We start from the raw sequence: 22,450 nt of genomic DNA, 5'->3' as shown, positions 1-22,450 counted from the left end.
AAATTGAAAGAATTTTTCTAAATATTCTTTGAAAATTTTGATCGCCTATTGTAACCACACCCTTCCCCCAAAGGACATGATCTGAATAAAACTGAATCTACACTTCATAATAAAGCATTCATATAAGTTTAAACTTTTCTGACACAGTGGTTCCTGAGAAGATTTTCTTGAGAAGAAGCTGAAATTGTGAAAAGTTTACAGACAAAATGTGATCAGAAAAACTCACTTCAACTTCCAGTTAAGTTGATCTGAAAATGTCAACCCCAAAACCAATTTTATCGGCACATGATTGTATATAAAAATAACGCAAAAAATAATTTCCAAATAATCATTACTCCTGAACAAAAAAAAAACAAACAAACAAACAAAACAATCTAATACATGTATTTAGTCTCAAGGTATATATTACAAGAAAAAAAAAGGAATTGGCTGATTTATCAGATATCTCAAGAATAACGGTATCTTGACATATCATAGTGATTAGTCCGAAATACCTGACGTTTTTCCTGGCTTTTTTTGGATTTGATATTTTTACGTTTTCCTGGTAAAATATCAAAATCGTTAAAAAAAACCTGGAAAACGTCAGATATTTCGGAATACAGAGTAATGTACATCAATCCTGGACACAATTTGCTGACCGAAAAGTATTCTCAATACAGTATTGCAAGTGATCCTGTCTGTGTCCCTCCGTGCTTGTGTGAGTTTGTCAATCTCTCTTTCTTTTCTCAAGTAAATATTCGTCAAAACAATATATCGACGACAATATATGCCGACCTTCACTGTACATATTGTCGCCGACGACAATATGTGCTGGTGCTTGACTGCACATTTTGTCGTCCATTATGCAGGAGGAAAATAAGGCTCGTCTCAGTACATTTTGTCGCCGGCGACAATATGTACCGATGGACGACAATATGTGCAGTGAGGGTAGGTACATTTTGTCGCCGACGACAATATGTACAAAACGACAATATGTACCGTCACAAGGTCACCTATAAATTTCAATAGTGCAAGGGCATAACCAAGTTAAAATTCGAAGTTTAATTTTTAAATAGTTTCAACACCCATTGTAGTTTGTAAAAAGTGCTGCGATCCTATATAGATTCTACTATTTCATTGATAAAATCATATTTGTATGACCGCATACTGAATTTTTTGCTGGTCAGCTTCATTAAATATAGAAATAATTAATTCAGTTTCAAGATTTCAACAGGATCGCAGCACTTTTCAAATAGCTTGATATTTCTATAGTCTATGATTAAAAACTTGTCATGGTCCATTGAGGGTATGCCCTTGCACTAGATCGATTTAGTAAGACCCTTTGGTTTCCACCAATGTACCTGCATACAAATATACGGCAGTATCCGTTAAATAGGAAATGTACGGAAAATATATGAACAAAATCATACAAAAAAGACATTGTATCTAAATTAATGACCTCTTAAAAATCTGCAAATAATATTCTATTTAATTATAAAATACATTTTTTCGTTGTGAAAATATTACTTGATCCGCCTCTCACTGCATACAAACTGCGTCAAGTTTTACAGAATGACGTCATATCGACAAGTGCAGTGCAATCAGTGACTTGTTTAAACCTTGCATGTGGGAATTAACTAACGACAAAAACGCATGTTATAGTAAGTTCTGATGTAGTTTAATTATCTCCTACAGTTTAAAATCGCAGATCGCCTCATTTTTTGGTATTTTTAGATAGTTTCGTGTGATGTTATAGTTAATATTTCCCGTAAAAATTAGGCCCCGCCTCCTTTTTGTAGCCTTAACTGTGCTGCGTACTGGTAATACCTATGTTCTTGGTTTGTTTGCTTAATATTAAGGATAAGAGAAGATGTTATTCAAAGAAATAATTTATTTAACTAAATAATCAACAGAAACCTGTACTAACATGAGGATCCCTGACCAAGGGGTCATCAAATTCATAATTTTGAAAGAGGTACCCTTGCTCATTATAACTCTGCTCTAATTAATGCATTTTACTAAATAATCATTAAAGCCCCACCTAAACACCAGAATCCTGAACAAGGGGCCACGAAATTAACAATTTTGGAAGAGACATCCTTGCTCATCATAACTATGAAATTGCTTTGTTTTCGTAATACCTAGGAGCAGAGTTAATGCTTTTCAAAGAAATATGCATTTTCACTATATAACCAATAACCCCCTTCCTCCAAAACCCCTGACACCTGGGTCATAAATTTCACCATTTTGGAGAAGACATCTTTTTTTCATCATAAATATGCATCAAACACTTCGTGAACCCTATGTATTAATCATGTAGACGAAGCATTCTTGGTCAAATACTATTGTGGTTGAATATTCAGTTTAAATTATAAAACTGAAGTTACTTTCTTTACAATAAATAAAAGAATTTACCATTTGAACAAGACGACAAAGCAATAGAATCCATGCATCTTTAAGTTATATCAGGACAGTACTATCCAAGTTCATTTTAAGGTGCCCTTAAGTAAATATAACATGCATGAAAATAAATTGTGAGTGCCAAACCAAATACGCCACCAGCTAGAGAGATTGAATTCAATACAGCTGCCACATATATTTTTCTCTGATTCACTGCAGCTGATAGCATCGAAAACATTCGTCAAAGCTAAGTTTTGGTAACATTTGTTGGTAGTCCTAAACACGACCCGACTTTGGTAATCAAAATGCTTTTCTACATATATTGTTTTGTACGTATCTGTATAATTTGTAGAACTTATTAAAACATGTTTCAAGCATATTCCAATGTTAGAAAAATCAGTTGTTAAAAAAAAAAAAAAAATTCACTTACAATATTATATGCATGAAGGTATTTCAAAATTTTGAACGACAAAATATATGTAAGGTATTGAATGTATTAGAAATCTTTACAAAGTTTTTTGAATCAATGTCTTCTTCCATGTGGAAAATACCGTTCGTGATAACACACTGGAAAAACCAGCATCGCTCTACCCGTATATTGTTCGGTGAAAATGACCCATACATAATTTAACAATTTATCACCTGACGGTAAGAGATTTATGAAGATTAATTCCAAACTTTAAAGACCCTTTTAGTTTTAATCTGTCACAAGGATTTTTAGATAATGAATTCATGTTTAGAATATGCACAATGCAGTATTCGTCAAGTATGTGTATTTGCATTGTACCTGTGTACTGGCATTTCAGCATACACTGAAGTTTTCGAAGCCTCACAGATTTCACAGATTATGCGGCATCTATGCGAAAGAAACATATTTAAGATGATATTTTTTTTTATGGGCTTGCTGCTTAAAAACAGATAAATGTTTCATATCTACTGATGTACGTCGTATATTATTTTTATTAATTTTTTTTTATTCAGATGAAATAACCATTAAAACTGCAAAAAAAGGCATTAAATCCCACATTCCACAAGTTAATGTAACCAAGGTCGTCTGTACTGTTTAGAAAGGTACTCTGACCTCTTTCATTGGAGTTCGATGAAGATTCCACTTGTAATTTCACTAGAAAAATGTATATATACCCCCATCGTTCCTCTCAGGTTTATATATCAAAAATTTTGGGGTTTTGTAAACTATGAGATAAAAGAAAATCCACTTCAGATGATTCTTATAAGAATCTCTTTAAGGAAAAGAGTTAATTAATGCTGTTTCACACATAGTAATAGCTTGTAATATTTAATAACATTTGATAATATTTTGAAGATTTTCTATTGAAAATATACATTTTGTAGATATAAAAAAAGAGAGAATTGTTATGTCTTAATAATAGCATGTATAAAAGATATACAAAATGTTGTTGGATGTGGAATATATTTCCCGAATGTGGCAGGACTTTTTCCATATATTTTCATTATTACGAAGCATATAATCTACAAAACAAAACAAAATTGGACATATTTTCTACCTTTTTTGACTTGTGCTTCATAGTGAAAGACGGATCGTATTTTGGGAAAAAAGGACGGTTTTATGAAGAAGGTGGATGCAAGATAGGTACCAAGGCGTATCTCGAGAGCAGAAAAGGAGAATAGAATGCAATGTTGCGTAATACTTTTAAGTCGATTTGAACGTTAGGTAAGATACTCCAACAACTTGACGTAACATACATAAATTGACGTTACGTCGAAGTCTCCCCCGAATTTTACAACTGTCCATGTAATGAAAACTCGTGTGACCTTAATGGTAATTGGAACCAGGTGAAATTTTCTAGCATTGTTGCATTACGGCTCTATTTTATAAATATGTGTATTGTCTGCTTTAATTACTTCACGATAAAATTTCAGAAAGAAATTACAAGCACTTTTTTTAATTTTGGATCAACCCTCGTATTAGCTGATTGTGGAAAAAAATCTTGTACTGATAAGTTTTATACAGATATTCAAACGTACCAGTTGAACTCATTCCTCACAACACGCAGAACTTAATGCATTTAGCATAAGACTTCTTAACTTAAGTACATTTTGCCGAGGTTGAACATATTAAGACAAACATCATTGCAAAAAGAATTTTCATGGACTAGTTTGACTGTTAGCCTTTTACCAGTTTTCCAGAGGGAAATTTTTTTGATAGACTATTAGACTATTTAGAAAAATATTCTCACTAAAATAGTTCTGCGATAATTCTTGTAAAAGTATAAAAAAAAAAAAAAAAAATTGTCATGAATGGTCTGATTTACAGGTTTTAATTCACACGAACATCCATTTTTTAAATTATAAAAAAAACCTTAGCTGTGAGTATACATCTATGAACACTGCACATAAATACATAACTACACATTTAATTTAAAATGATGATGAAATTCATTCGATTTTTTCCTTTTCCGTTTCTTAATCAACCTCTATATGAGAAAATGTATCTTGGCCGCGGTCAGACAATGTACAGCCCTGAAACACTAATACCGCTGTAATTACTACTCTTACCGTAATAAAAACAAATCATGTTCAAGCGTTATATATGGTCAAATATTTGCGACCTTTCAGCCTAAGAATTAGAATCGACACTATCAATGAAAATAAAACTTGACAAACCTTGAGCTATCATCATCTCAGTGTTCAAGACGAAGGTGTTTTTATTCATTTTTAGAAATATTTTTAGAGGCCATGATTTTCATATTTCTTTTTAATTGCATCAGGAATTAATAAAAATGACCGGCTTATTTTAAATGCTCAAGGTAGTTTTAAGGAAGCCCTATGTTGAGAATAGAACAATATTTAAGGTCTATCGTCTCAACGGAAGACCTTCTTATTATTCTGTTGTTTCAACTTTTTTATTATTATTATTCTTACCGATTTTGTGCACCCGATTTCTCGTAAATGCATGGATGGATTTTCATGAAACTTTCAGCAATGATGGCAAGTCACATGAACTTAAGGCATTTTTTTTTTATTTTGATAATGTCACTTCCGGTCGCGAGATATTCCCGATCTTCTTTATTTATATTGAAATTTTGTCCAGGTCTTTCCTCTAAAATTGTTAAAGATAGAGTCATGAAACTTTCCCGGATTATAAATCATGAGCTGTAGATTTGTCTCCTGTGTTTCTTTTTTTTCCGGCGTCACTTCCTTTGTCCATTTTTAATTTTTTCATTTTTAAATGTTGATAACATTGACTTATATTGTGTTTCAAGTCATTTCATTTCAACCGGAAGTTGTACTTCTAAACCGGAAGTTGTCCCAAAAATGAGTATTTTTCATCCAAACTTTCAGGAAAGATTTGTACACACTCACTGTGGAGTTTTAAGTTGTTTTGAGCACTTCTTGTCATACCGGAAGTGAATTTAAAAGAACCAGAAATGGGTTGAAATTAAAAAGATATCACTGTTTCATGTGCTCAACATATTTTGAATAATTCAATCGCCTATTTTATTCAAATATACTTGTTCTTCCTTCCTTTTTTTGAGTAAATCTATCACAGTAAACATCGTAAATCGGACGGAAGACCTACTCGTTGCTTTGCAACGAGCTTTGCTCTAGTTTATTTTATGATTACCATAAGAAACTCAGATAGTCGCAGTAAAAATACCCGACGATCGCCAAAATAGAGGTTTCCACCAGAAAGCATTCAATGAAAGCCGCCACAGAAATAATGTCAAAATTTTAAAAAAAATTATAAATTTTGATAAAAAAGGATTTTTTCTAGATTTCATACATGTATATATTACGTTAATTAAAACGCAATTACATTAGCGTAAACTAAAAATTTTAATGTGAATATCAATGAATATGAATATTGTGAAATAGTACAAAGAAAAAAGAGATCGAGAAAAGCAATTTAAATCAATGTTGTATTCAGTGCAAGAAATGTTGTTCGTGTCTACTCATTGGAAAACCAAAATCGTTCTACTTTCACTTCTTTACGCAGAAAAAGAATTGCATAATTTTTAGATGAGAAGAAAAGTATGTCAAGGTTTATATTCAATGTTTTAAAAGTTATTGTTTATGGAACTGTCAAAACACGTATTTGTGTCACTTTTTCAGTTTTTAAAAATCCTACATTGTGATATTTATACCAGAAAATGTTCAACAAAGCTACTATCTTTACTTCTAAACAATATATAATCTGCTGTGAAGGAGAAACTTCATACGAACTATTATACAACTTATTCAAAGTGGTGTAAATGAAATGTGGATTCTTAAAACCCCCAGGAACTTTTAGAAAATTTAAAATTAAAAAAAAATATTTTAACATCTACATTTTCAAAACAAACGAATTTTCACCTCTTCATTTACAAAATAACTGTGTAAAAATCCTTCTGATTCTACACACGAGTACTCTGAAGTTAATGTTAAAAAGATGCTGTAGTTCTTTATTAATATTTTTGTAGTCTTCCGTTGGAATTCGTTTTGCACTAACTGTGCTCCTTTGATAGCTTGTTTTTAGATTCTTATAAGGCAGAGTTCATACAAGAAATTCTAAATGAGACTATTTCCGTTGCCTTTAATTCCATATTTAGATATATTGAAATCGTTCTATTAATTACATGTAACAATGGTAATTTTACTCATAGTTGAATCGATATATCGCGGTAAACTCGATTTAAAAAACACTACACTATGAGCTACATATGTTTCACATTTGGATGTTTTACGAATTATAGATATCAATGGCCATCTAACAAATAAATTGTATGGCAAACGAGATGACTTCAGCTTTTCTTTCGTCAATGTCCTTATTCATGTAGTAATATATCAATAATACTTGCGTTTATGCCTCTTAACTGATATGATATGCATATACAATCAATTTTTAAACTCCAGTATTTATATGGTCGATATTTTGACCTTGTTAGCTAATTAATGTACAAACTATCGTGGAATAGTATTCTGATTGGCGTGTTCTATACCAATTGTTAGGTCATTGTTTTATACTAATTATGATTACGGATTACTCCATTCATTCCATGCTTACTCCTCCTAAATGATCCCAACTCTGGTGTTTTCAGAGTCCCCCCTTTTAACAGTTCGTGTTCTCTGTTGGCTTTATAAGACTGATCATTCTTCATTATTAACCTTGTACAATATTTATGCATTCGATATTGTGTTATACTTGTGTGCTTGATTTTCTTCATAAAAAGAAGTTTTATGTAACATGCTTTTACAATTCACCTATTTATATGTAACAAAAAAACGTCATGAACGAAAACAAATATTGAAATCTAAAAAAAAAAAAATTGCTCCTTAACTTATACAAATTATATTCTCTTTCAGCTACACTGATGAAAGTGTTCAATCGCAGTCACTCTATATCCAGGAAGATCAATGTTGGTGAATAATGTTTCTTGAAGCATGCTGCTCAACATTGCAAATAGAATTTTTTAACACCGGTGAATGCATCAATAAATTGCTTGTCCTAAAATTCTATGTAACCATATTCGTCGGTGTTATTTAAAACGGTAACATCATTTATCTCGTGGTATTGATCCGCTCTATTTTTGTTATATATAACTGGCAAGGTGTCATAGTCTACTATTGGTGTGAGATACTGGGACCCCAATGATTGGCCATGAAAGCTCTTCTTACAAATTTTACCTGAAAAATACAATATATTTATACACTAGAGTTTCTATGTAAGTGTTCATCGAAGATTTCCAGTCATGTATTACAGATCAGTTTTTATAAAGTGATTGCCCTATATGTATCTTAAGAAACTGAAAAAAGTTAATTTATATGGTCATCCATAAATAGCTCAACCAACTACTTATGTATAATATACTGTTTTAGATATAACTTTAAATATGAAAATCAATCCAAAAGGAATTGTAATGACAAAGTTATGGCCGCAAACACATCGTTGTTGATGTTTTTAAAGTTAAGTCTTATACAGATATATACACGTTTTTTAAGTGTCTCCCTTTCCAAATTCTTGTCTTTTTTATCTCGAAAAGTAGAAAACATATGTATGATCATGCATCTTAATGTTTTCAAAAAATAGCACATCAGTAGAATTTAAGTGAATCAGAAATGGAGAGAAGAGTCAGACTTCCAATTAATATATTAATCAGATTACAAAAGTATGAAACACTGTAAGGACATGTATCTGAACGTTTCAAAACATTAAATTGACAACAATCATAATTTTAACGTGCGATCCGAGCTACTTCATCACAAAGTATAAATCTGTAGTGATCAAAAGGTACTATAGGCGTTAAATCATCAAACTTTAAAAAAAGCTATTGACAACAAGAAAGATGAGACATGTTTCACTAAGCAATCACGTAAAACTTACTTCCATTCAACTTGGGGACGACAATCCACAATATCAGTATGATAATGATGATGATAATGATAATGATATGGTAACGCTATCATCATCTCGGTGTATATTTTTTCACGGGAATCAAAACAGAGGTGTTTTTCATCTAAAGTACAGAGAAATGAAGCATTACAAGTGGAATTTTGTAAAGATTATTTAATTTCGAAATTTTGAATTAAGGTATTCTAAATCTTTAACAAAAAATATTACAGAACAGATGAAAAAATTAACAAATCAATTATTTTTATTTCAATGTGCTCTGCTTGTTTAATTTCTAATGCTCCTCTGCAGAAACTGTTATTTCCGTATGAATGTATTATATAATCCACCGACTAATTCTTACCAGAAAACGTTTCTGTTGTTGTCAATACTACAGTTGTTGGTTCCGTCGTCTTTGGAAGATTTTCCTTTCCTTGAAATAAGTTCAGAAAGTATAAATTACCGTATGAATTTATATTGGACCAAAAACGTTAGGGAACATAGAAAATGTATTTGTTATTTACATTCTTGTTAAGTATTAAGTATTTTATTCAAAGACTTAAAAATAATTTGAAGCAAATTTTACGGTGATTAGCAAATATCCGCTTCCATAGAGACTGATGATGCTCTGTGAATCATGGAGTCTCTCTGCAACGTAATTTTGTGTTTTATCAGCTTCCATCATCTTTAATACCCTGAGATTTCATTCCAGTTCATATGCTGCCTCATTTTGTTTCAGCATGAATCCTATTCCCCCAAAAGGAAATTATTTATGTCACTACAGGCAACAGAATTGGGAAATCTCGCCCTCTCTAGTACCAGTCAATTTGCTAACACTATTCTTTTTGAAAGCAACCCAACGCAAGACTACACGAGCATGTGGTAATCGAGACTAAATCTAGGTGAATGGCACATGTATTTAGCTACTGTAGCTTTGTCGTAACATATACCAGTTGAAAAAAATGCTGAAGTAAAACTACGATCCCTAACTTTTTTGTGCTCTACGTTTAAACAATTTCTTAACCGATGTAAGCTATTGACAAACATGTTGATGAAGCAAGGATATCAACAGTCTCATTTGGAGCCATCATTTAGCAATGCTGATGGTCGATACAATGACCTTGTCAGAAAATACAACCCATCATTAACTCAAATGCTGACCGACCTTTTTCATACTAATTGTAAGGCCATTATTTATGCACTGAATTGTCTACCGATGTTTCCGTTTTCCCGATCAAGACAAGGAGCACAGGACATGTGTGACTGGTCGGCAGGGGATGCTCACTCCTCCATGGCACCTGATCCCACCTCTGATGTTTTGGGGGTCCGTGTTTGCTCTGCTACCGATTTGTATTGTTTAAATGGACTTTGAGCTTGAATATTCGTTATCTCCATATTTCTATACAATAATCCATGGACTATTGCCTTACCAGAAAAATTTTTTGTCGTCAATATTGCAGTTGCTGATCCTGTCGTCTTTGGAAGTTTTTCATTTCCTTAAAATAAGTTAAAAAAAATGTTACTGTATGGAAGCATTATGAAATAAATAATCGACTATCGCCTTACCTAAAAATGTCTCTGTTGTCAATGTTGCAGTTGTAGATTCTGTCGTCTTCGGAAGTTTTTCATTTCCTTAAAATAAGTTCAAAAAATATGTTAGTACATGAATGTAGTATTAAATAATCCAACCAATGTCGCCTTACCAAAAACGTTTTTGTTGTCAATATTGCAGTTCTAGGTTCCGTCACCATTTGAACTTTTTCATTTCCTTTAAATAAGATCAGAATTTTTTTTTTTTTTTTTTTTTTTTTTTTTTTTTTTTTTTGATCTGAGAAAATAAGTGTTTCAAACATTAAACCTTTTTGGTTAGCATTTAGGAAAGGTGCCAATGATCTTACCAACTACCTCAACGGAAAATGTCTCGCTTATTTCAGAAGATTCTATCTCTGCGGACTGACAGGTAAATTGCACATTCCGATGGATGTTCGTGACTTTAAATGTATAGACATTTCCTATGAATACACTGATTTATGTGTTATTTACGAACCATCTGTATCTCAGTGGTGGAAATTGTTTGTGATAAAATGGTGTTGACGTAGATTTACTCGAACAGGTTAGGTTTGTGAAAACTCCCATTTTCACCTTTCTTTGGCCAAAAATGGTAGGTTTTGTTGGCTTGCCTGCGATAAATTCCAAAAATCAATTCAGCCGATTGTAATCTAGTATAATTATGCTATTCTTAACAATATCACTATTATATAATTTTTACACTAAGTCTTGTAGTATTATTAACATTTAACGGAGACTGTGGTGCATTACTTGAACTATAAAACATGCTTTTGAGGATGTTTTGGGACTTTATACTTTAATTTCTGATATCTGATTTGTTTCATATTCACATAAAACCAATAAACATGTAATATAATTGAACTTTAATGAGATTTAACGTCCCTTTAACCAAGAAATCTTTATAATGGTTCACTATAAGAATGTTTTGTCTTTTATAAATAAAGGATTGAAATATGTTAGCAGATTTAAAAAATAAATCAGGAAAATAGAATTTAAGAAGAGATATCTAAAAGTACATACCATAAACCAGTAAAAATGCTCCAGCATCTATAAAATCCCAAAGACTTATACGATCATAGTAAAATCCAGCATCATAAAGTGTTGTGTTGAAAATTGTAAAATTAACAAACACAGAATTCACTGGATTGGACAAGTATTTGTACTTATATTGATTCATGTAATATAAAACATTTGGGTCAATGATCTGAAATATAAGTTCGGTGCTCAAATATTTATGAAAAAAGGGAAGATATTCACTCGCTGGAAAGTATGGCATCTCCCAGGAAACAGATTTGTCTTTACTGGTTGTTGTGGAGAATAAATAGACTGAAAAAATGACGGTTATTATTCTTAATTTAGATTAGTATGAAAAATCATATAAACAGGCACTTATACAAAATATATTTATTTCACTGATAATAACTTTGCTTTAAAAAATGAATAAAAAGATGACGGGGGATTTTTATGTAAATTTATATAATTAATAAGCTAAAACTGACAGTATTATATATTTATTTAGTTTCACTTGAAATTGACTTTAACAATGTGAAATTCCATTATGCTACATGTATGTATATCTCCAATTCCGAATAGACCTTAGGCCAACATTTGCATAGCTTAAATTGCAGCCAGAAACCATATAAGAATAAGGAATCATTTTATTCTAATTTATATATACAAAGAAATGATACCTTTGAAGGTTCTGTTGTAGAATTTCGATACCCCGTTATTGTCTTCTCTAATGCTGATTGAAACGGAAGAAAAATTAAGTAAATCATGGACGACGAATATTTTACTGTTAACAATTCTTTTGCTAGCTTCTCCGCCACAGGTAATAATGACGTCATAGGTGTGGTTTGAAGTTGATGTTTGTGTCCAATCAAAAATCAGGTTTCCATCCTCAAACTCTATTTGGATTGCTGAAGATAATTTGAAATGAAGATTCTTACCTTTTAATGTTGCTATGTAAACAGCTTCCGACCACAATTTAAGGAATGTTACAATTGTCGTCTTAGTTAAACAGTATTAATCCCAAAATTTCATAGATTGAAACTGATTTCTAAATAACTAAGTAAAATATTCTCCTACCTGAGATGACGCTAAGGAGTACCAAGAAGGTAAAAATAGTAGTTCGTTCACACATGGTATCCAACAGAAAGACAAAAACACTTCTTTAGGCTGAAACATATTAATATTAATATATTTCCTAGCATATCAAATGACACCACAAAACATATGTTTAATATTTTGGCTGGCCTTCTGATAAAGTTATACCACTTATAATTTTCACCTTTATCGGGTATATTAATGAATACGTGTTCAAATATTTTCCAAAATGTGCTTGAAACAACTGTTGTCCCCCAAAACGTATATGTTATACAAATGGTCTAAGACACATTATTAAAGTCGGTCAGTCGGCGATGAAGTGAGCTGAAATGTCTTAAGTAGAACCCGGCAAGTCAGTTTACCTAACAGATGGTAATTAGAAACACTTGCAGTCAAAATTCAAGAAGTGATCACCTTATACTTTGAGCCTCATTTAAATTGACTTTTGTAATAATATAATAAAACGGTTGAAATAAAATTATGACATGTGTAAGCAACATTCTGTGTTCCCTCATATTCTTTATCTGATCTCAAAGATCCAGAATTCTGTTACTTCCCTTACTTAAGGGTGTACGCCCCTAAGCAGTTGGATACCAAAGGGACCGTAATGATGATAATATATCAGAAAGATACCTGATGAAAATAGACATTAGAAAACTTTCATGAGCATACATTATCCATTGATAATTTTGTGCAATATGTCCCCATTCACTTGATGGGTTTGTAAAGGTTATACAGATGATAAATCAAAATTAATGTTCATCTAAAACATTTGTAATGTATATCCGTAAAGAAAAATTATCAAAACTTTTGTCGCCTATAAAATTATGTTTTCCAGTTTGGCAATCATTTTATATACCTATTCTAGGGAAATTTAAGATTTAATTGTATACTGCCCTAGAAATATGCTTGAGTAAAGCTTTTCATTACATGAGAGTGGAATGCTTTTGTTAATTTCGAGTATTGTTGCTTTTGCAATATACAGGAAAAGGGTAATTTTGCTTTTGTTCCAGTTTTTACAACATCTCCAGAAAGGTAAAATATTTTCAAAAGATCAATGTTGCAAACATTTGGTGATGTGTGGGTTAAGCCATGTTGGTGAAGTTTGACTGATTTTACATATTTAAAAATTCGTCCTAAAGAGAATTTTTTGACAAAAGATTGATAGTCTGTAATTTACTTACATTTCAAGGAGACAAAATTATGTATTTCCTTCAAAATCCCCCTGTTTAGAACGTTTTAAAACAAATTTAATACACATTCTTTATACATTATCCTTTGAAATGCAGGTATGAGTTACATGTATTTGGGCAAGCGCTTCATAGATCCCATTTTAACCTAGATTCGCTCTGTTATATAAAATGAACGGGTATATTGAATTTCAAGACACAGTGCAAAAATCATTGAGGCATCGAACGATTTTTTTCTGAAATTTAATAATTAATGTGATGCCCTGCATATAAAATTTATGTAACACTGTATAGTATTTTATAGAAGAAAAGGTTAAAAAGATATATATAAAAAAAATCTCTAGACTTGATTTCTATATATTACATGTACTGTAACTGGGATTTTTTTTTTTTTACAAAGAATGGTCTATCTTTAATCAGAGAAGTCATGTTACTCCCGATGTTCAATTTTCTTCACGCAAAATAGTATTTATCACCTAGTACTTTCCTTCTTTGGTTTAAATATCAAGACACGACAAAAGAAGCAAAAAGTGTTTTTTACATTCCTTTGTGATGTATTTAATTATGACGGATTTTTTTATATAAAATTTCTGATATACTGATGAAAATATCGTCCCGATAATAATTATAACCTTTAACATGCTATTTACCTTTTAAAAAGAAAGACACTTTGCACTAATGAACTTAAGGAATCATTGTCTAATTAGTTAAGTATATCAGGTCATTAACGACAGTTAAAATATAACATATTCTACAAGTTCTGTAAATCAAATGTAAAAATTCCATTAAAATATTCCAAAAAATTCTCAAAACTTTTCAAAAATTAATACTGTATAAAGGGTTATCTTTGCCCCGTGTATTGTTCGCCCTTTCACACTTGCGAACAATTTTGCCTCGCTTAAAATTCGCCCGTCACGACTCTGCTTAATAAATTATACTGTATTCTTTGAATTGGCCTCGTTTTTAATTCGTCCAACGTTGGGTAGAGCGAAAGGGGTAAAAACTTCCCTGTATACAGTAACTTCAAAGCATATTACCTTTCTACTTTATATACAGCCATCCCCCACGCTAAAAAAAAGAGGGTTTTTTATACAATATATAAAACTGTTTCTTCAACAAAAATGGAATTATATCTTGTAACTGGTCATCAACAAGACTACTTTGTTAAAATGATACCGATTCTACAAACAAGAACTATCAAATTGATATGAATATGATACTGGAATTCCTCATTGATAATATTTATGTTGTCTTTGGAGACTAGGCCTTTCTACAAATTTGTCGGAATTCCGATTTGCACTCACTGCACTTTCCTTTTATTAGCTGACTTTTTTATGTAATTCATTCATTCAAAAGTTATTTTAAACATTCTGTATATACATTGTAACAACGACGTCTCATCAATTAACAGCAGTTACTTTTACTGAAAAATCGACTCTATTCACACCAGTAAATTCGGGAAGAAAAAAACAGAGTCTGTGATATCTAAATTTCATATTTGGATTTTAATGATTATAGACGATGATGTCCAACTAATAACTAAACTGTATGAGGTAAATCACATACGGTACCAATTTTGATGCACCAGATGCGCATTTCGACAAATTATGTCTCTTCAGTGATGCTCCTGCCTAAAGGTTGGGAATCAAAAATATTTAAATAAAGAAGACTTTGAAGAGCTGAAAAAAATGCCAAAAACTGGAGCCAAATAGTCGAAGGATCAGAGCTATGCATGAAGGAGATAATCCTTAATTTTGAAATAAATTTCTAAATTTTAACACAGCAATTGAATTTATATCCGTATTTTTAAACTAGTACCGAAGTACTAGGCTACTGGGCTGTAGAGACCCACCAGCAGAGGCCTCGACGAACGAAATGAGCAGCTTTTCCATCTTCCCTTATTTAAGTTGTATTTTCCAACATCACACGCATAATTTATGCTGTTTATGTCTCCAGACTGATTTGATTAGCAAAAACATGCTTTGAGTTTGATCAAACTTATAACCGGCAAGCTACTGTCAAATAAGTCGATGTTACAAAGCTTTAAAAACTTCATGTGAAGTATTTTTAAAAAAAAATACAGTCGTGTTGATGATTTGGTTTGTATTTTGTGTGAGATGTTTCTTGACATTTGTAAGAATATTGCTTTCAATCTGAATTTTATGTAGCGGTTAATGTACGAGTAGCGCTCCATTCTTAAAAATGTAATGGAGTAGAGGCCCCGAAGAGGCTGAGGCCCACTGCTTTTAAGGAATGGAGCGCTACGAGTATATTAACCCGCGTAAAATCGACCTAGCTAAAATGCTTGTATTTATTTTTGTTAATATATATAAAGAATATTTATATGATACACTGTAAATATACATTATTAGTAGTATTTAATTTATATAGAGAGGGAAAGTAAGGCGAAAAAAGTGTACTGAAGTTATTCTAATCCAATGTCGGTCAACTGCTCCGATAGCACAGTGAAATGGGTAGCAGACTACGAAGGTGGGGGTACCGGGTTCGATTCTCGACAGTGGTACATTTATTTTCTTTATGTGAAAATAAACTTGATAAAATTTTCTAAGTTCTTTCCTCGGAAGAGGCACAGGAAGGAGAAAAAGAACATAGCAAATTCCGTTTTCAATGTAATTTGCAACCCTCCATTCCTGAAAAATACTGGAGCGCTCAAACAAAGGAGTGACGTCACAGGTGGATTTTACAATGAATTGATGTACATAATCACTCATCTGCCGGGTGACACCGGTCCACAGAGGATGCTTACTTCTCATACCTTTGGATTATACCCTTTTCCTGATTTGTCTTGTTCACTTGATTTTAGAGATTGATCATTGTGCATTATTTCTCCGTTTACTTTCAAACGTAGTATAAATTACGAAGCCCATTATGTACACATTTTTCCACGTTTCAATCTGTCGTTAATAGCCTGACATACCCATCAAACCAGGAGTGATTTCCTATATTTACAAGTAAAGCTTTTATTAAAAAGCTTACCGTCTTTAGCAACAACCTTAACAGTAAACTGACCAAAACCTATCAAGCCGTATAATTCTTGAAAATTTCTTGGCTTTGTATTTCTTCATTAGTTTTTTTCTGACATAAAGATAAGCCCTACCAAGTGAAAAACAGATGCTCGGCTGTCTCCGTAAACTTCGACTCTGCTGCCGAGATCATTCGGCAAACCTAGGCTGATTCCGTCACATATGTGATATGTAATCGGCAAAACAAAGGGAAAAAGAATACATACAAGCTTGCATGCAATAAAGATCGATTCTGTTAACAATGAAAATATAGAAACGTTTTTTGGTAATTGTTATAAAAAAAACCAGCATGTTATTTCGAATTAGTTACTGCAGATTTCCACTGTTCGTTTTGTCATATTTTTTTACGATTTAAAATCTTGAAAAATTGTTAAGTCGTGCGAAAACTAGATCAATAGACAATTACGCAGGCTTCCCGTAGAATATGACAGTGCACTCTGTGCCTTCACATCTCTGAACTACCAAAATATGACGTCATAATGGAAAAATGACGTCAGGTCACTGCAACATGAACTTTATACTTTATTTCAAATTGCATGTAAAATGCTAGATAGCTATTGCAAAATTCACGGGTCGTTAAAGGTTTTTTAAGTCTTATATGTCCGAATATTTTAAAACTACACCGCTTACCTACCCTTGATTGAAATTCATCATTCATCATGTTCAGTTATGAAAAATATACTTTTGAAATGTACTCTGTTTTATACCCGTGGTTGAAGGTATAATTTATTTTGTTTGTATAAAAGAGTCTGGCGCAGGTGATTAATGAGGATTAATCTGAGAATGTTTGTGGAAATCTGTAAGGAGAGGTTGTTCTCTAACTGAATCTTGCTTGGGAAAAATGTGTGTTGGCTTTGTTTTAATACAGATTACGATATTGTGTGGAAAATACCCTCAAATTTGTAGGTAAGTTGAATTTCTCAGGAAATAGTTTGTACCCAAGTAATAGTATGACTTTTCCCAAGCACATTTCGGATACACAAGGATACTATGAGTTTATTTATATAACAAAATTTTAATAATTATTGTGTTAATCAGCTGCGCCGAAGCGATTTATATGAAACACTTCAAAAAATTATAAATGACCGTCACGTGATCAACAAAGTCATGTGATATCATAACAAATATGCAAATATATAGGCGAGGAAACCCTTTATATAAATTGGAAGTACTGAAGTTCAATACTTAAAAATTAAAACCAAAACCGACCTCGCAATGACATGTTATTTTTTGAGCGCATTTTAAAGCTTCGGGAAGCCTTAACATAGCTGCGTATCTCTCTTGCCTTGAACAGCATTTCAACCAATGAAATAATTGAACATTTTCTCATCATGCAATTTCTACCAATCACAAAAGAGAGGAAGTGCATAGTCCGAAGACTGTAGAATACTTCAACTCTGTATACCGTCTTCCAAGGAAGACGGTAATAATTGTATCTGAAATATGTAACAAATATAACTAAACTACAATCCATGTAAATTTTTACAGCACCCTACCACTAACAAAAGACTCAATTACAACCCGAAATCGATATGCATTTAAGGTGCATGATTTTTCACATGGCGAAATTTATTTTCAGTTGAAAAATCAGGAACGAAACACATTAATCTTTCAAAGAGTTAATTGGAAATATAGATAAAATTCTTTTTATTTAACTTTTCGCTTGTTAACAACAAGCATTTACATGTAGGTCAATATATAAATAATTGAATAATGGTTAAATAAGCAGCATACACATGAAATTCAGGCCATTTGAACTCAGTATCAACACGTTATATCATTGGCAATTTTTACTTTGTATGAATTAATTTGATCTCAGATTATATGAGTGCTTTCATTCATTCATTTTTGTTATGTTTGTTCTGATTGGGAGATAGTATACTCTATCCGACTTTTACAATGCTTGCACAGCAATTTTGGAAGAATATGGAACGCAAAAAAAAAACGTGAAAGGGGAAAAAGTCTTAATTCTATGAGTTATATATATGGCCGGCCTGATATTGTTTCATCAATATCTTCATTGAAAGAGAAACACAACTTTGATACTTTAAAATGCATTCACAATGCACAAATCTGTATAGGATGAATTTCTCCTTTCAATCAGTGGAATGACCACTGAACTTACAAAGAAATGAAATTATATATGGAAATAACGAACAGAAATCAATCTAAAAAGTCCATTGAACCAATACAAAGGGGGACCTTTTAAACATTAGAGGTGGGGGCAGGTGCTATGAAGGATATAAACATTTCCTGTCGACCGGTCACACCCACCGTGTGCTCATTGTTATGAGTGGGCAAAAGAGAAAAAATTGTAGACTATTCAGAGCTTAAACAATTGCCTAACGATTAGAATGAAAACGTCAGTCAGCATTCGACGTAATGATAGATTGAATTTGCTGAAAAGGTCATTGTAAACGCGTCTTTTGATGAAAATGATAGAAAAAAGAATATAAGGTATATGAGCATGAGAATAAAAAAGACATTTGATCATCTTTATTTAATTTAATTTTTTTTTTGGGGGGGGGGGGTGGTGAAGTTGTATATGGAGCCTGTTTTTCTGTCCTATATAGTTTTAAAAGGAAATAATAACAGAAAAGCCTGTCATGCATTCTTTTTTGGAGGATGTGACTTAGCAACTAACATATAACCGAGAGAACATTTTGTTTAAATCGGCTTTACTTAAGTACACAAATTGCAAATTGAAATCAAAACTTAACTCGATGCAATATTGTTTTTAAGCTTCTGTCGGGAAGCCTTAATATTGCCTCGGAAACAAAGTTGGTTGAAAATACGGAAACTGAGTTCTATTCATTATTTGCTTTTGTGTACTTTTAAGGAAAAGCAAAAAAAAACCAACAAGTTGCCTGACCGATAACAAACCAAGCAGGGTGTATGAAAGGTGTCAACATCTGAGGTTTCAATCACCTTTGGGCATGATTTGTAGAAACTCAACTGCGTGTTACTGAGTAAAAAATCACATTACAAATCATTGACCACGCTGACTACAACGATACCCGTATCGGTCTTCAGACTGCAAGTATCCTTGTTTCAATAAATATGGAATAAATTTATGGCAGGAGTATTATTTTCCACATATCTATGGTAGCCACTCGCGTGATTTACAAGCAAGAACTCTCATGAAATATTTAAGTACGATTGTTTTACGTGACATGAAGATTCTAACGATAATTAAATCAGCAAGTCAGTGAAAATAATCAGCAGAATACACTAGTAAGCAAAGTTTGATAAAGAATTAAATATGATCAGACTCTTCATCTATTCACCCAAGCTTTTACATCAACGAAAAGACGTAAACTGAGTATTATGGAAATCAGCCTTGCTCTAAAAACGTAGAGTCTATTTTTTTAGTCATTAAATTCTGGCATAAAACTAAGCCAAAATAAGCACAAAATTAATTTTTCACACAAATATTAGTTAATCAATATTAATATTTCGCAGCTGATAAACGAATCGGTTTAATTTGGTTTGAAATTAAAATTCTAAATGTAATAATCTAGTGTAATTATTTCCCTTATGTCACGTAAGCATTGTTAATTTGCCGTGTCACATGTACAAGTATGATTATTCACCTTTCCTCCTCAAGAAAAAAGTACATCAATACATGTATTCAACTGCCTTTATAATAATGACATTGTTTATTGATACAATGTATAATGTAAATTAGGATTAGGCTCTAACCTTTAAATATATTTATGAAGCATAATTAATATATTTAAAAATATCTACTTTAAAAGAAGTCTCTCGCTGTGGCCCTCAATTCGACATTGAGATTTATGGAGGTTTTATCAATTAATAATATATTTTATCATATATCCCGTCGATTTCAAAATAAAAGCACACCACAGAGTTGTACACATATTTTCATATTTGGATGTTTATTCCTGACGAGCAAACAACTAAATGCTTTGATAAACGGGAAGAACTTAACATTTCTATCGTCAACTTTCCTTATTCATGAAGTAACATACTATTAGCACCTGCAGATGAAGTTTATTTTATCAAGTTGATCGATACGCAACAGCAATTTTCATGCACGATAAGTGTTTTAAAATGAGGCAGGCTTTTGACAAAAAGTCAATGACACAAGGATATCAAGAATCTCATTTAAAGTCAACATTTTGCAAATTCTATGATCGATACATGCACAAGACCTTGTTTACAACTGCTATGTATTGTAACATCGAATGTTGACTGACGTCTTCTCGTACAAATTGTTAAGCCATTATTTTCACATTGAATTATATACGGATTTTTCAGTTTATATATGTACCTGTTGATGACAAAGAGCACAGGCGGGTATTACCAGTCGACAGGTTATACTCAATACGCGATGGCATCTAATCCCACCTCCGTTTTTAGTGGCCTGTGTTTGCTCTACTCACGATTTGTATCATTTGATTGGACTTTGAGCATGATTACTGTCCCATATCTTAACAATTCATTGACCCCGCTTACTGGGAATGCTGGGTCTAATTTCTGAGACCACTTGGACTGGTCTCTGAGACTGCTGGGACTGCTGTGGACCTGCTCTGAGACTACATTGGACTTGTTCTGGGAGTGCTAAGCATTAATTAAGTCTAGTTAAAATATGAATTTTAAATATGCATTGAATAGTATGTTTTAATATTAATGCAGTCCAAGAAAGATAAATCGCATGAAATAATTGCAAAAAAAAAAATCACTACTCCTCTAAATTAACAGAAAGATATATTTGGGCATAAAACCTTAAATCTAAGAAATCAGTGAATGTTTTTATTTAAAAGTGCATTATTGGTTAAAAAATATTAATACCGTGCTTGAAGTTTTGTTATTAAAATTCTCCTGCTTTTTTTTACTCTATCAAACACCCAGTAAAATTTACATTGATGAAAAGCACTATTAAATTGAGAATACACGGAAGTTGTATTAGTAAACGATACTTTCCTCTATCTCGATTTGATTACCATGATAAAGCTATCTGTTTTCGTAGCACATCTCTGAGAATAAACTTTATTGCACCAATTACTGCCTATGTCCCTATATGTAGCCCCATGGTGATTTCCATTTAAAAAGTAAGAAGAGCCGCCATCTGACCATTGCGTGGTTACTAAAGCTTTACGTAATAGAAATTAAATCATTTTAATTTCTTCCGGTTGAATTTTCTTTTAAGTTTTACGCACACCCTTCTAGGACAGAATTTTACTAATAGAGAATAATGCAGATGAAGTCATACGCACAGTTTATGTATGCAGCAGCCATAGCCATTGCTATGACAGAATGTTTAGGTAATATTTAATTATTTTTTTCAATTCGGTTTACAAATTTTTTTTTACTGCAATCAGTTTTATGGTACTTACCTCTATAATTTTGTCATCGTGAAAATAAACAAATGTACTGTAGAATGTTCTAATTTTCTTATATCTTGAAATGTTATTTAACACATGCATCGCTTTCGCGACAAATAAATGCTGATAAAAAACCATACATACACTGATTTGTGAAGATAGGTATTTACGTATAGAAGACTTGCATTCTAGTGGATTTTCGCTAAATTTGTAGAAAACCTTAGTCTTTCACCAGGATTAAAATGTCAAGCATCACAGAGTACGTCATACGGGAATCTGTATCAGCCAGATAAAGCAGTGGACGGGCACCTGCAAGAGGAGGGAGAGGGCACCTGTAGTTTTACATTGGGTTCGAACGGAATAAAAGAAGCTTGGTGGAAACTTACTTTGAGACAAATGTCCAACGTTGCATATTTGGAAATATTTTTTCGGAATTCAAGTATTTTTTTTCTTACGTAAACGAAA

The 22,450-nt window shown here is 32.2% G+C and overlaps 2 long non-coding RNA genes across 2 annotated transcripts in view; both read right to left on the bottom strand.

Annotated features, from left to right (window-relative positions):
* LOC133199037 (uncharacterized) overlaps nt 1–22,450 on the bottom strand; it is a 196,270-nt gene that overhangs the window by 15,867 nt on the left and 157,953 nt on the right. The window lies entirely within an intron of this gene.
* On the bottom strand, nt 11,578–12,429 carry LOC133198727 (uncharacterized). The gene is made up of 3 exons (XR_009722567.1): nt 12,386–12,429; nt 11,989–12,216; nt 11,578–11,623 (listed from the first exon to the last, which is right to left on the bottom strand). It is a non-coding gene; the product is annotated as an uncharacterized LOC133198727 (long non-coding RNA).

Source organism: Saccostrea echinata, unplaced genomic scaffold (assembly GCF_033153115.1).
Source record: "Saccostrea echinata isolate AGI-Se365-2 ecotype Australia unplaced genomic scaffold, CSIRO_AGI_Sech_v1 ptg000033l, whole genome shotgun sequence".
NCBI classification, from domain to species: Eukaryota; Metazoa; Mollusca; class Bivalvia; order Ostreida; family Ostreidae; genus Saccostrea; species Saccostrea echinata.
Note: the sequence above shows the minus strand (reverse complement) of the source record. Positions and strands in the feature narration are given on the sequence as shown.